The 10,672-nt window shown below is 46.9% G+C and overlaps 3 non-coding genes across 3 annotated transcripts; 1 reads left to right on the plus strand and 2 right to left on the minus strand.

Moving 5' to 3' along the window:
• The first annotated feature begins 248 nt into the window (after positions 1–248).
• Trnat-agu (transfer RNA threonine (anticodon AGU)) lies at positions 249–322 on the plus strand. Its single transcript has one exon. It is a non-coding gene; the product is annotated as a tRNA-Thr (tRNA).
• Positions 323–4,118: 3,796 nt separating this feature from the next.
• On the minus strand, positions 4,119–4,192 carry Trnat-agu (transfer RNA threonine (anticodon AGU)). Its single transcript has one exon. It is a non-coding gene; the product is annotated as a tRNA-Thr (tRNA).
• Positions 4,193–9,136: 4,944 nt separating this feature from the next.
• Trnat-agu (transfer RNA threonine (anticodon AGU)) lies at positions 9,137–9,210 on the minus strand. Its single transcript has one exon. It is a non-coding gene; the product is annotated as a tRNA-Thr (tRNA).
• Between the last annotated feature and the right edge of the window lie 1,462 nt (positions 9,211–10,672).

A 10,672-nucleotide genomic window follows, 5' to 3' on the forward strand; every position in this document is an offset into this window, starting at 1 on the left:
GCTCGTATTTATTTTCGAGACAGTATGTCTCGGTTCATTGAAATAAAGAAAACACAAGAATGTGTACCCGATTGGCTGTCGAGGATAGAACCTCCGACAGCATTAAAAGAATTTTAAGTCGACAACGCCAGTCCACGTTGGACTGATGGCTTTCATGTTTTCCAATATGTTTTGTAGTTGTGCTTTTTGAGATTTTGTTGCACTGTGTGCTCTGTACATTGTCAAAGACCGGCAATAAATGAAAAAAAAGCACCGTGGCTTAGTTGGTTAAAGCGCCTGTCTAGTAAACAGGAGATCGTGAGTTTGAATCTCACCGATGCCTATTAGTGTTTTGTTTTTGGTGCAGAAGGGCGTTTTTTCTCCGATGCATTGTAGCGCTATACGATGCTCGAATAGAATTTCCCTTTTCCAGCAGACCGGATAATCGTGCTATCCAAAGTTTGGACGTTACAGTGTGTATATCACTTCAGTTTTTGCACTGGGCAAAGAGCTTTCATGGTGACTCCCCCCCCCCCCCCCCCTTTAAGCGGCACACTGTCAAACCATATTCTTTCTGAATGTTACCCTTGCAGAAACAATTCTGTAGGGCTGGGCAAGTATGACTTCCAGTAATAATTTGTAGCGGTTCCTGAAGACCTATTTCGTGGTGCTGTTATATATTCAAATTGTTCCCTGATGCGGTTTTGATAACCGTTATGAAGACTATTATTAGAAGTTGACACCAAATTATTCTTTATATTACACTGTCAGTGCGCAAACACAAATTCCTTCTATGCTTTATTGTGAAACTCGATGAAGCCTGTTATGAAACGACTAGGGAGTGATGCTATGGTGTAATGGAATGGGGCAGTGTGTCGTCTATATAGCAAAACAACGGGAGAACCGGGGACGTTTCATCGATGACGCCACCAGACAGAGCTGCGATCGACGGGTGGGCCTAGCGCACATAATTTAAATATGTGCTCCAAAACTTTCCGCATTTATAAACTAAAACGCTCTCAAAACCAAAGTAATGGTACTATAACCTGCAGAAAATAAATTATACAAACTGTTCGAATACATCAATAATGCCGTCTTAGCTTTCACGTTTTAATCCACCGATAATTCAGTATTCCTGTTCGCCTGCTCAGTGTTTCGGTTGCAGAAGACAAACGCTCGTCTGCTCGTTCCGTTCGGTAAGTACGAATATGTTTTTGCAATCAAATTGCAAAATTAAAAGACACACGAGGATCGGAAGGGCCGGAATGAGCACCTTCACTGTGCTTGGTAGTTTGCACGGGATTCCTTTCATGTTGCATCAGCCAAAAGCAGTCGCGCGGTTTCACCGAAGAAAAAAACTAATAGTGCTCTGTGGCGCATGCAGCCACCATCGTTTTGACATATAGCTCCACAAAAGGGCGCGAAGTTCAATGATACAGCCACTGTTAACAATGTTCTCGATCTGAAGAAGCTCGGAGTTGTTCCAATCGTTGTGCAGGAACCTCATTGCACACGCAAAAAAAATTACATACCCAGCGCTTCTCGCACACATACAAAATGTGCGAATGCGGCCGGAGAAGCCTGCGGTGAGCTCCGCACGGACATGCATGACCCCTGCGAGAACCATAACTGCTGAACCCGGAGATCCTGTGTTGCACCATTGTTGTTCCGCTTGCTAGCAATGACTTTAGGATGGAGCGACAGGTAGCGGTGCAGTAGAACGCAGTGATCCAGCACCCCCTGTAGTCATCGCAAAAAGAGTCACATTTTCGCCCTCGGACGACACACTGCCCTATTCCAGCACACCATAGTGATACGGTGAAATCCAGACGAAAAGCAGAAAGAATACACATGGGACAAGTTTTATACATTTATACAAAATCGTCAGTAGTATTTCGAGCTATAATTTTGCAAATGCTTGCACAAGAAGAGTATGCAATTTGAAATTTTGTTTGTTATATTAAATATAAATAGGGTGTCCCAGGTAACTTCAGCCTAGCTGGTCAGTAGAAAGCATATTTAAGAAAGTACACGCTATATACCGTTTTAAAAGCTACGGTGCTCGGACGTCAGATGTCTAACTATCAAACACCGTAGGTTTAATAATGTTATGTTACCTCTTGTTTTCCTAAACGTTTCATTTGTTGAACAGCTTGTATAATGTTATCTGGGACACACGGCATAAAAAGCTGGCGCCGTAGCACCTTGGACTACTATAGCGAGGAACTGGACATTTCCAGCATGGAAGTCGATGAAGGCTAGGACACGCCGGACTATGACGCTTGTGAAACTAAACATTCGCCACCTGCTCAATGTGCCACACAGACACTTGACCGATGACGAAACATATGTTCTGGGAGTGCACCCGCTACAAACACGTCCGACAGCTCCAGCCTCAGATTAGGAATTGTAAACATTGGACAACACCCCCAGCGATCGTCGAGCATGCCCAACGCTGTAGTCCTTCTGCATGGGACCTTGTAAGCGAGGAAGGGATTAACCGTCGTTTGTGATCTCCCCCTGTTCCTTCTATTTACCCCACTCCAGGGTACAGGCCTTCAAGCCAGTTCTTTTCAATCAGTCAGTCAGACAATCAATCAATCAAGTCTTTTGATCTCGTCTCTGTTTAGGGTGCCCTACCATCTTAAAGCATGTTGGTTAGCTCAAGTGTTAGAACGAATGCCACAGAAAGGCCGTGGTCCATTGTTTCTGCCTAGGACCAGCTACAACAATTATTCCTTCAGTATCGAAAGCTTCCTGCGGATTTATCATGGGATTTAGTTGAGGCTTCGCCCTTATTTCAGCCGATCAAAATTTCCTCTTTCGAAATGATGCTGCAGTGTTTTTGCTAATTATTCACATGTTGCGCATGGCAGAGCCATATATATTTCTTCCCTCATGTATTCATGAATAAACTGTTGCAAGTCAGCGCTGTGTGCGTGTCGCTCTCTCGTGTCCGTGTTTTTTTTTTTTGCGCTGTGTTTTCGGCAATGAATCACCAACACGCCCAAGCTTCCACGCTAATTCCTCTTTCGGTTCCGCATTCAGTTCCAGAATGATTTATCAAGAAGTTTTGTTCACGTACCACATGGCATAAGTCACGTAGATCATTAATGCTTTAAACGCAAGTCCAGGGAAAACACGGGGCATTCAATGTGGGAGATGGAAATTCAAGACGATGAGCAACACGAGAATAATGTGAGAGCAGGAGCCTTGCTCTCACCTTGGTCTCGTGTTGCTCATCGTTTCACCGCAAGTGTATTTTACCGGTCCCGCATTTAATTATATAGCGCGATTTGCGATACGTATGTGCACGTGCGCGTATATAATGCCCAATGAGGAGATGGCTGTAGAGGTGGAGTCAACGGTGGCCTTGCACGCTTGGTCTTGCACATTGTCTTTATGAGGCACTGGGCAAATCGATTTATGGTTTATGGATACACTTATAAAATAAAAAAAATACTGAACACTCTTCTAGCGGACGCTATAAGCCTTATTAAATAAAGCCATCTAATATTAGCGTCGCTATTGTAGCTGAAGGAAGTGACGCTAGCCTCGCAGACAGTAGACGTCAAGGCAATGGCTGCATCATGACAATGATTGTCGTACATTTGGTGGTGCTGCGAGAGGTGGGCCTGGAGCGCAGTTGTTTCGGGGAGAAGTATGAAATTAAAAACAACGGAATGCTCTTTTGATGAAGAAGCTTGCGATCGTCCTGCTCTGAGATCGCAAGGCTCGCAACTAACCAAGGCTCTTGTCGTACAATGAACGGGCGCTGTATCTTGAGACAAATGATCTGCGAAAGCTGGCGCGTATAGGTGGGCGTTCGGCGGTCCCTTAGCTTTAGAGCTCATGCTGTGCTGCGGGGATCCTTTTCGGTTTAGCTTCATTTTTTTTTGCCCTCTGTCACCGGCTCATAACCATTGTGGAGAATTTACTAATATGCGGATGGAGTTTGAAGACTATTAGTAATTCCGTGAATACAACTGAGATAATTCGGAAAGCATCAAAAGAATAGAAAATCACTAATAATTATAAATTGAACTAAAGGTATTTTTGAAAAAACTATAAACTCTTCTACGGCTACTATAAGTGCCTATCGGGCACGATCAAAAGAAAAAGTCAAAAGCAATGACCTGAGGCACCGGTGAGACTCGAACTCACGATCTCCTGTTTACTAGACAGGCGCTTTAACCAACTAAGCCACGGCGCCTTCGAATAACGGCCTTTTCAGCGTTCACATCAATCGCCGATCCACCAGGCGCCGGGTGGATCGGCTAGAGCGCGATACACATCTCGCACACGCATCACACATTCAATAAAATGTTCGCGAACAGGGCGTACATCTATCAGCATGTCGATATTCCATTCTCTTTTACCACAAGGCGTGGAGTCCCAGGACCATGATTAAATCGCACGGAATATCCTCGGATCCGTCGACCGGCAAAAAAGGAATGCCATATGGGTGAAGGGGTAATTGTTTCTTTAATGTGCGCTGAAGCACATCCCAGTGAAAGATTCGGTCCCAACAATCTAGAAATGCGTGCTCGATCGTTTCTGTTTTCCTGCATACGGAGCAGTCAGTAGTCCAGGGTACAAAGATCCCTTTATCTTTAAGCCAGGTTTTAACAGCGAGTGTGTTCGTGTGCAACTGAAAAAAGAAGGTTTTAACTGATGGTTGTATAGGCATTTTCTTTACTCGTTTGAGCACATCCTGTCCTGGGCCTCTGCGATGTGGGATACGGTACAAGGGCTCTGGGAGCATGTTTTCCACTAGGTCCTTATACAGTTTTTTCTTCCTAGCATTAAATCAATACTCTAAAGAAAATCGTGCGTTCAGCAACCTGAACGAGAGAACCACCTCGCGTAGGTACCCGGTAAAAGAACCCTTAATCATTTCACGCGGCGACACTAAGTTCCGGAAGTAGTCGCCGCAGCCTCATTTGCATGACAGTGTCGAGGAACTAGTGATTTTGATCCCGTAAATACACAAATCGTGACACAACCTGTCTCAAAAACAAATGAACAAGAGCACGCCCTCCTTTCTTAACAGGGCGAAACAAATTCGTTCGGCTAGTCCGCTCCCAAGTGGACGCCCAAATAAAAACAGCAAAAACACGGTGAAGTTTTTGTATGCTAATTCAGGATGCACATAGCACATTCATCACATACCTAATTTTAGAAATTAGAAAAATGTTGCGCACAGTGGCCCGTGAAAAAATAGACAATTGCCTGCCTTGCAACGCAGTAGACTTTTCTGTCATGAATTGCGCCTGCTCAGATCAGTACGCATCGGGCTCACGATAAGATTCAAGTGGCACGCCTAGGTAACGCGTTGAAATTGTCGACCAACGTAACCGAGAGAAATGCTCTGGCGTGACATTCCAGTCGCCATGCCAAAACCCGCAACTCTTATCCCAGTTTATTTGGGCACCGGTGCAGTCACAAAAGTCACAAACGATATTTGTGGCTTGTTTGATGCTCTCACTGTCCGAGAAGAATACGGCAACGTCATCTGCGTAAGCCAAAATCTTGACGTGTGCTGTCTGCAGCCTGAAGCCCGTAATAGCTTCACTGTGGTCAATGGCCAAACAGAGCGGTTCGAGATAAAGTGCGAACAGCAAAGGTGACAAAGGGCATCCTTGCTTCACTGAGGAGCGAACGTTCACGCCCTCCGTAAGGTCCCCGTTGACTATAATACGCGTGGTGCAGTCCGTGTACGCCATTCTTACGCCTTCTAGTATTACATGGCCAACATTTGAGTGTTCTAGAATGCCGAATAAAACCTCGTGCGAGACACGGTCAAAAGCTTTTGCCAGGTCGCGCTGCATCAATGCCACGCGTTCGCCTAAAACGTCACAACATTCAAGCACACTTCGTGCTACGTGTATGTTTGTCGCTATGGTGCGGCCTTAAATACCACAAGTCTGATGTGGCCCTACCAGCTTTGTAATAACCCCCTGGAGTCTTATGGCTAATACCTCCATAAGTATTTTATAGTCAACGTTAGTCAGGCTGATCGGACGATAAGAATCCACAGAGACGTTTTTCCGGGTCATCACTTTTGGGTATCAGCACAACGTGTGATCTTCTGAAAGACAGCGGAACTCGCGTGCTGTCATAAGCTTCAGCCAAAACATTAAGCAACAAGGGAGCGACCCTACATTTAAAAGCTTTGTAGAAGGCGGCCCCAAGGCCATCGGGCCCGAGCGCTTTGCCCAGCGTCAAGTCTTCGATTGCATCCTCGACTTCCGGTAGAGTAATCTGCTCTTCCAACCGTGCTTTAACGTCGTCGTCCAGCTTCGGCATAAAGAGTAAAAATCTCTCCCGGAACCCTTCCATAATGTTCCTCTGTTGTCCAAGCAGCTCAGTAAAATGATCAGCTATCACGCGCATGATCACCTTCCTATCCGACGTCATATCGTTGCCACTAGCTATTTGACTGATTTCTTTCTGGCACGCATATCTCTTTTCATCAGACAACGCCCGCTTCGTTGGTCTTTCACCTACCCACAATTTTTCTGCTCTTGTCCGTCTTATCGCGGCTTTATACTTCTCGGCGTCAATTTGCTCCAGTTGGCTCTTCACGTCTCTCATTTCCTTCTTAAAAACACCAGGCTGGATGTTTTCCATGCAAGTAAAATATTCAAGCTGCTCACGAAGCTCTCGTTCACTTTGGTTCTGCTTATACTTGAGGACGCTACCTCTTTCGATGGTAGCTATTTTAACTCTTTGCTTAAGTTCCTCCCATTCGGCAGCTAGATTTGTTGACTGCGCAGCACGTAGCTTGTCTAGTTCATCCGTCACTACTATAACGAACTTTTCATCCTCCAGGAGCTTCACATTTAATTTCCAGAGGTTCCAATTTAAACGTGTTTTCGCCTGCCTTCTGCCAAACCCGGCAATAACCAAACAGTGGTCGCTAAAAGAAATCGGTTTCACATCGTACGCGGTGCACAACGCAACCAGTTCAGCTGAGACAGACTCTATCCAGCCTTGCATGGCTATCTCGCTGAACGTGGGTATAAATCGGGCGAGTACCATTGGAAAAAACGTTGCCCACGTCATCTAAACCATGATCATGTACTATCTCAGATAACAATTTGGCGCTCTTATCACGGATACGGCTCTTTTGGGATCGATCTTCAGCTGCACAAACACTGTTGAAGTCGCCTAGGAGTAATGCACTTTTTCACAGTTTAGGTACGTTTGGAACCTCTCAAAAAAAAAAAATGTGCGGTCTCTTTCAACATTCGGTGCATAAGCGCACACAACGCGGTAACTAAAACCCAAAAGACTACAATCCACCAATAAAAGGCGGCCAGATTGGCACGACTCAACCGTTTGTACGCAACTACAAAAGTTGTTACGTATGAAAACAGCACAACCGCCAGAACTGCCAACAGCATGACAAAAATGTACATTGAAATGAGGACGAAAAACGGACACCATTCGGTCGACTACTTCCTGGTTCTCTATTTTAGTCTCCTGAACTGCGACCAAGTCCAAATTGTTTTCTAGCAGTAAGCGACTTAATTGGCACTGTCGCCTTCTAGCGCTTAGCCCTGGTACATTCAGGGTTGCTACACGCAAGGGCGCTTCGGTTAACAAGGCCACTGCAAATTAGGCTGCCCTTCCGAATGGTGACCGTGGCGAAGAAGAAACCAGAGATGAAACTTATTGCCGTATTTTTCTCGCAGGATGACACCGCGAAAACGAAACCTGGCCAGTGGTCGTAAAGATGTCGCGTCTGGAGAGCAGCGCAAGCAAAGTGATGCACATTGCACTTTTTGACACTTTTCGACCCACCCCAACCCCTATTTACTCGCCATAGGGAACATATCTTACGGAGGCGGATTCACCGCCCGCCGTGGTTCGTCCGGAATGTTAGGTCGCGGTCTATAAGGGGAGCGCCTCACACCTGGCGTTTACGTCGGCCGCTCGCCGCCTCCACCGTCGTCCCGCTGTTGCTCACTGTCCACCATCCTCTCATGCGCCCGCTTACAGGCCATCGAGCTAGCTCCGTCGCGGGAAACATCCATGCACTCCTCCACGGATTCAGTCACGCTCACCGGAGGCTGCACATCTGGTCGGTGCAGAGTCAACGCCTTTGGCGGGCTCGTGGTGGTCCTTGGAAGTTACGGCGACTTGCGGCTTGTTACGCTCGCCCTCCGGAAAAGAGGACGATGTAGACGGCTGCGCTTCACGGGAGTTTGCCTGAGGCGTCGCCTCTGTCAAGTCAGCCTCGTCCATGAGCAGGTCGACGGTGTCCTCGCTGCCCCCAGGCCCCGTCACGCTGGCGTATGTTCGCTCACACTGGTCGTCTTCGTGACCGAAGCGCCGACAAGCACCACATCGCGGGATGCGGTACTCACGACGGACATGGCCCGTTCCCCGGTAGCGAAGGCAGAGCGGAGCCCTGCCTGGTACAACAACGAGGACGAGCTCACCGGACACACTTAGCTGGCGTGGCAAGTCGTCAATTTTGACTCCGGCGTTCAGCTTCAGAGACACAAGCCTCGTTGTAGACCCTTTGTCAGTCAATCCCTCGGCCCGCCAACGCTCCCTGACAATGTCGGCGACTTTACCGAAAGGCGTGAAGACAAGGCGCACATCCTCGTCAGGCACACTGTGGAGCAACCAGTGCACCTTCATTCGGACGTCCCTGTTGACCGGGTTGATGACGATACAGCGCTTCCTTTCAACTTGCAGTTCACCGATGCTGACCAACTTCCTGACCGCTTCAGCGACCTTGAAGGTGACCGCCCACACATGGCTCATACGGTATGCCCCCAAGGTGACTACCTCGGGGAGCACCGAATACTCAGCCAGAGCGTCACGGAAGTCTTCTACACTGCAGGGGCGAGCCGTGACGTCCGCGTGCAAAAACTCGGTATTTAAAACAAACCGACCTGTAGGCAAACTGGGCAGAACAACCTGGTATTCGCTTTTGATTGCAGATAACCTGTTACCGCGGCAGAGCTTGGCTGCTATCGCCGCTCCATCAGAGCTCATGAAAAACACGTCCGTTCGCTATCGCGGCTGGAAGTCCACTCACACTAAGCCAGGGCGCCGTCGAATAAAGGTCTTTTCAGCGTTCGCATCAATCGCGGGTATTGTCCTGTCAATAATACAAAAAGTAAAAAGAAATAACTTGAGGCACCGGTGAGATTCGAACTCACGATCTCCTGTTTACTAGACAGGCGCTTTAACCAACTAAGCCACGGCGCCGTCTTTTTTTTATTTATTGCCGGTCTTTGACAATGTACAGAACAAAATCTCAAAAAGCACAACTACAAAACATATTGGAAAACATGAAAGCCATCAGTCCAACATGGACTGGCGTTGTGGAATTAAAATTCTTTTAATGATGTCAGAGGTTCTATCCTCGACAGCCAATCGGGTACACATTCTTGTGTTTTCTTTATTTCAATGAACCGAGACATACTGTCTCGAAAATAAATACGAGCCGGCCTAGCGTCAGGGTCGCAATGGTACCCAGCCATTCGTGCCCGCCATAAACAGTGGAGGCCATTGAGCATAATTAGGTCGTATGGAACCCCGTCCTCATTCCTTATCGCTAGGTACCTGATCCTATGCGGATTCAACGGAAACTCGTTCTTGATTGTCCGTTTTAGGACGTCCCAGAAGTAGACCCCTTCCCAGCAATGCAAGAACACATAATCTACTGTTTCAGGTTGCTTGCAAATCAAGCAGTGTGAGCCCCATGGTACAAGGAAGCCACGTTCTTTCATGAATGTCTTCACTGACAGTGTTCCTGTGTGTTGCTTAAAAAAGAATGTTTTAACGCCAGTCGGCACCGCCATTCTTTTCACCCGTTTCAGGACATCCTGTCCTGTTCCTCCACTGTATACAGCTCTGTACAATGGCACTGGAAATACAATGTCGCATACATCTTTATATAATGTCTTTCTTTTCACGTCAGAAAGATAATCGAAAGAAAAACGCACAGAAAGCGCACACTATCGACTACTTCTTTAATATAGCCGCGAATCGCCCCTGGCATACTATTAGTACTAACAATGAGTGCCGGCAAGGCGTCTCTTAACCTGAGCTGTAATACCGTACGCGGAAATGGATCACGCACATCTCGAAAAAAACAAAAATCTATTGACAAGCTGTCGTACAAAAAGATGCGCCAAGCCCAGCCCCCCTTCCTTCACCCGCCTGAACAGGTTTGTTCGGCTACATCTTTCCCAGCTAGATTCCCAGATAAAAACGGCGAACACTCTGTGCAACTTTTGTACGTTTACCCTTGAAGAAAATAACGTCTGCATGACGTACCACAACTTCGTAATGAAAAACATATTGCATACAGTTGCCCTTGCAAAAATGGACAGGTTGATGCCTTTCCACCTGTCTGCTTTCTCTCTTGTTTCTTTTATTTGGGTCGTCCAGTATTCCTCGCTATGTTTGTAACTGTCCATGGGAACACCCAGGTACTTGGTAGGGGTTTTCACCCAGCTCAAATTAGCAAAGTTGTCTGGGGCCGAAGACCACTCTCCGTGCCACAAACCGAGGGATTTACCCCAGTTCACTTTACTGCCCGTCACATCACAAAACTGTTTCACAACCCGTATTGTTTCCGTTACACTTTCTCTGCTTGTACAACACACGGCGATATCATCTGCATATGCCAGGAACGTGACTTCTGTGGCTGCCAAGCTATAAC

This window comes from Dermacentor silvarum, chromosome 8 (assembly GCF_013339745.2).
Source record: "Dermacentor silvarum isolate Dsil-2018 chromosome 8, BIME_Dsil_1.4, whole genome shotgun sequence".
Taxonomy (NCBI): Eukaryota; Metazoa; Arthropoda; class Arachnida; order Ixodida; family Ixodidae; genus Dermacentor; species Dermacentor silvarum.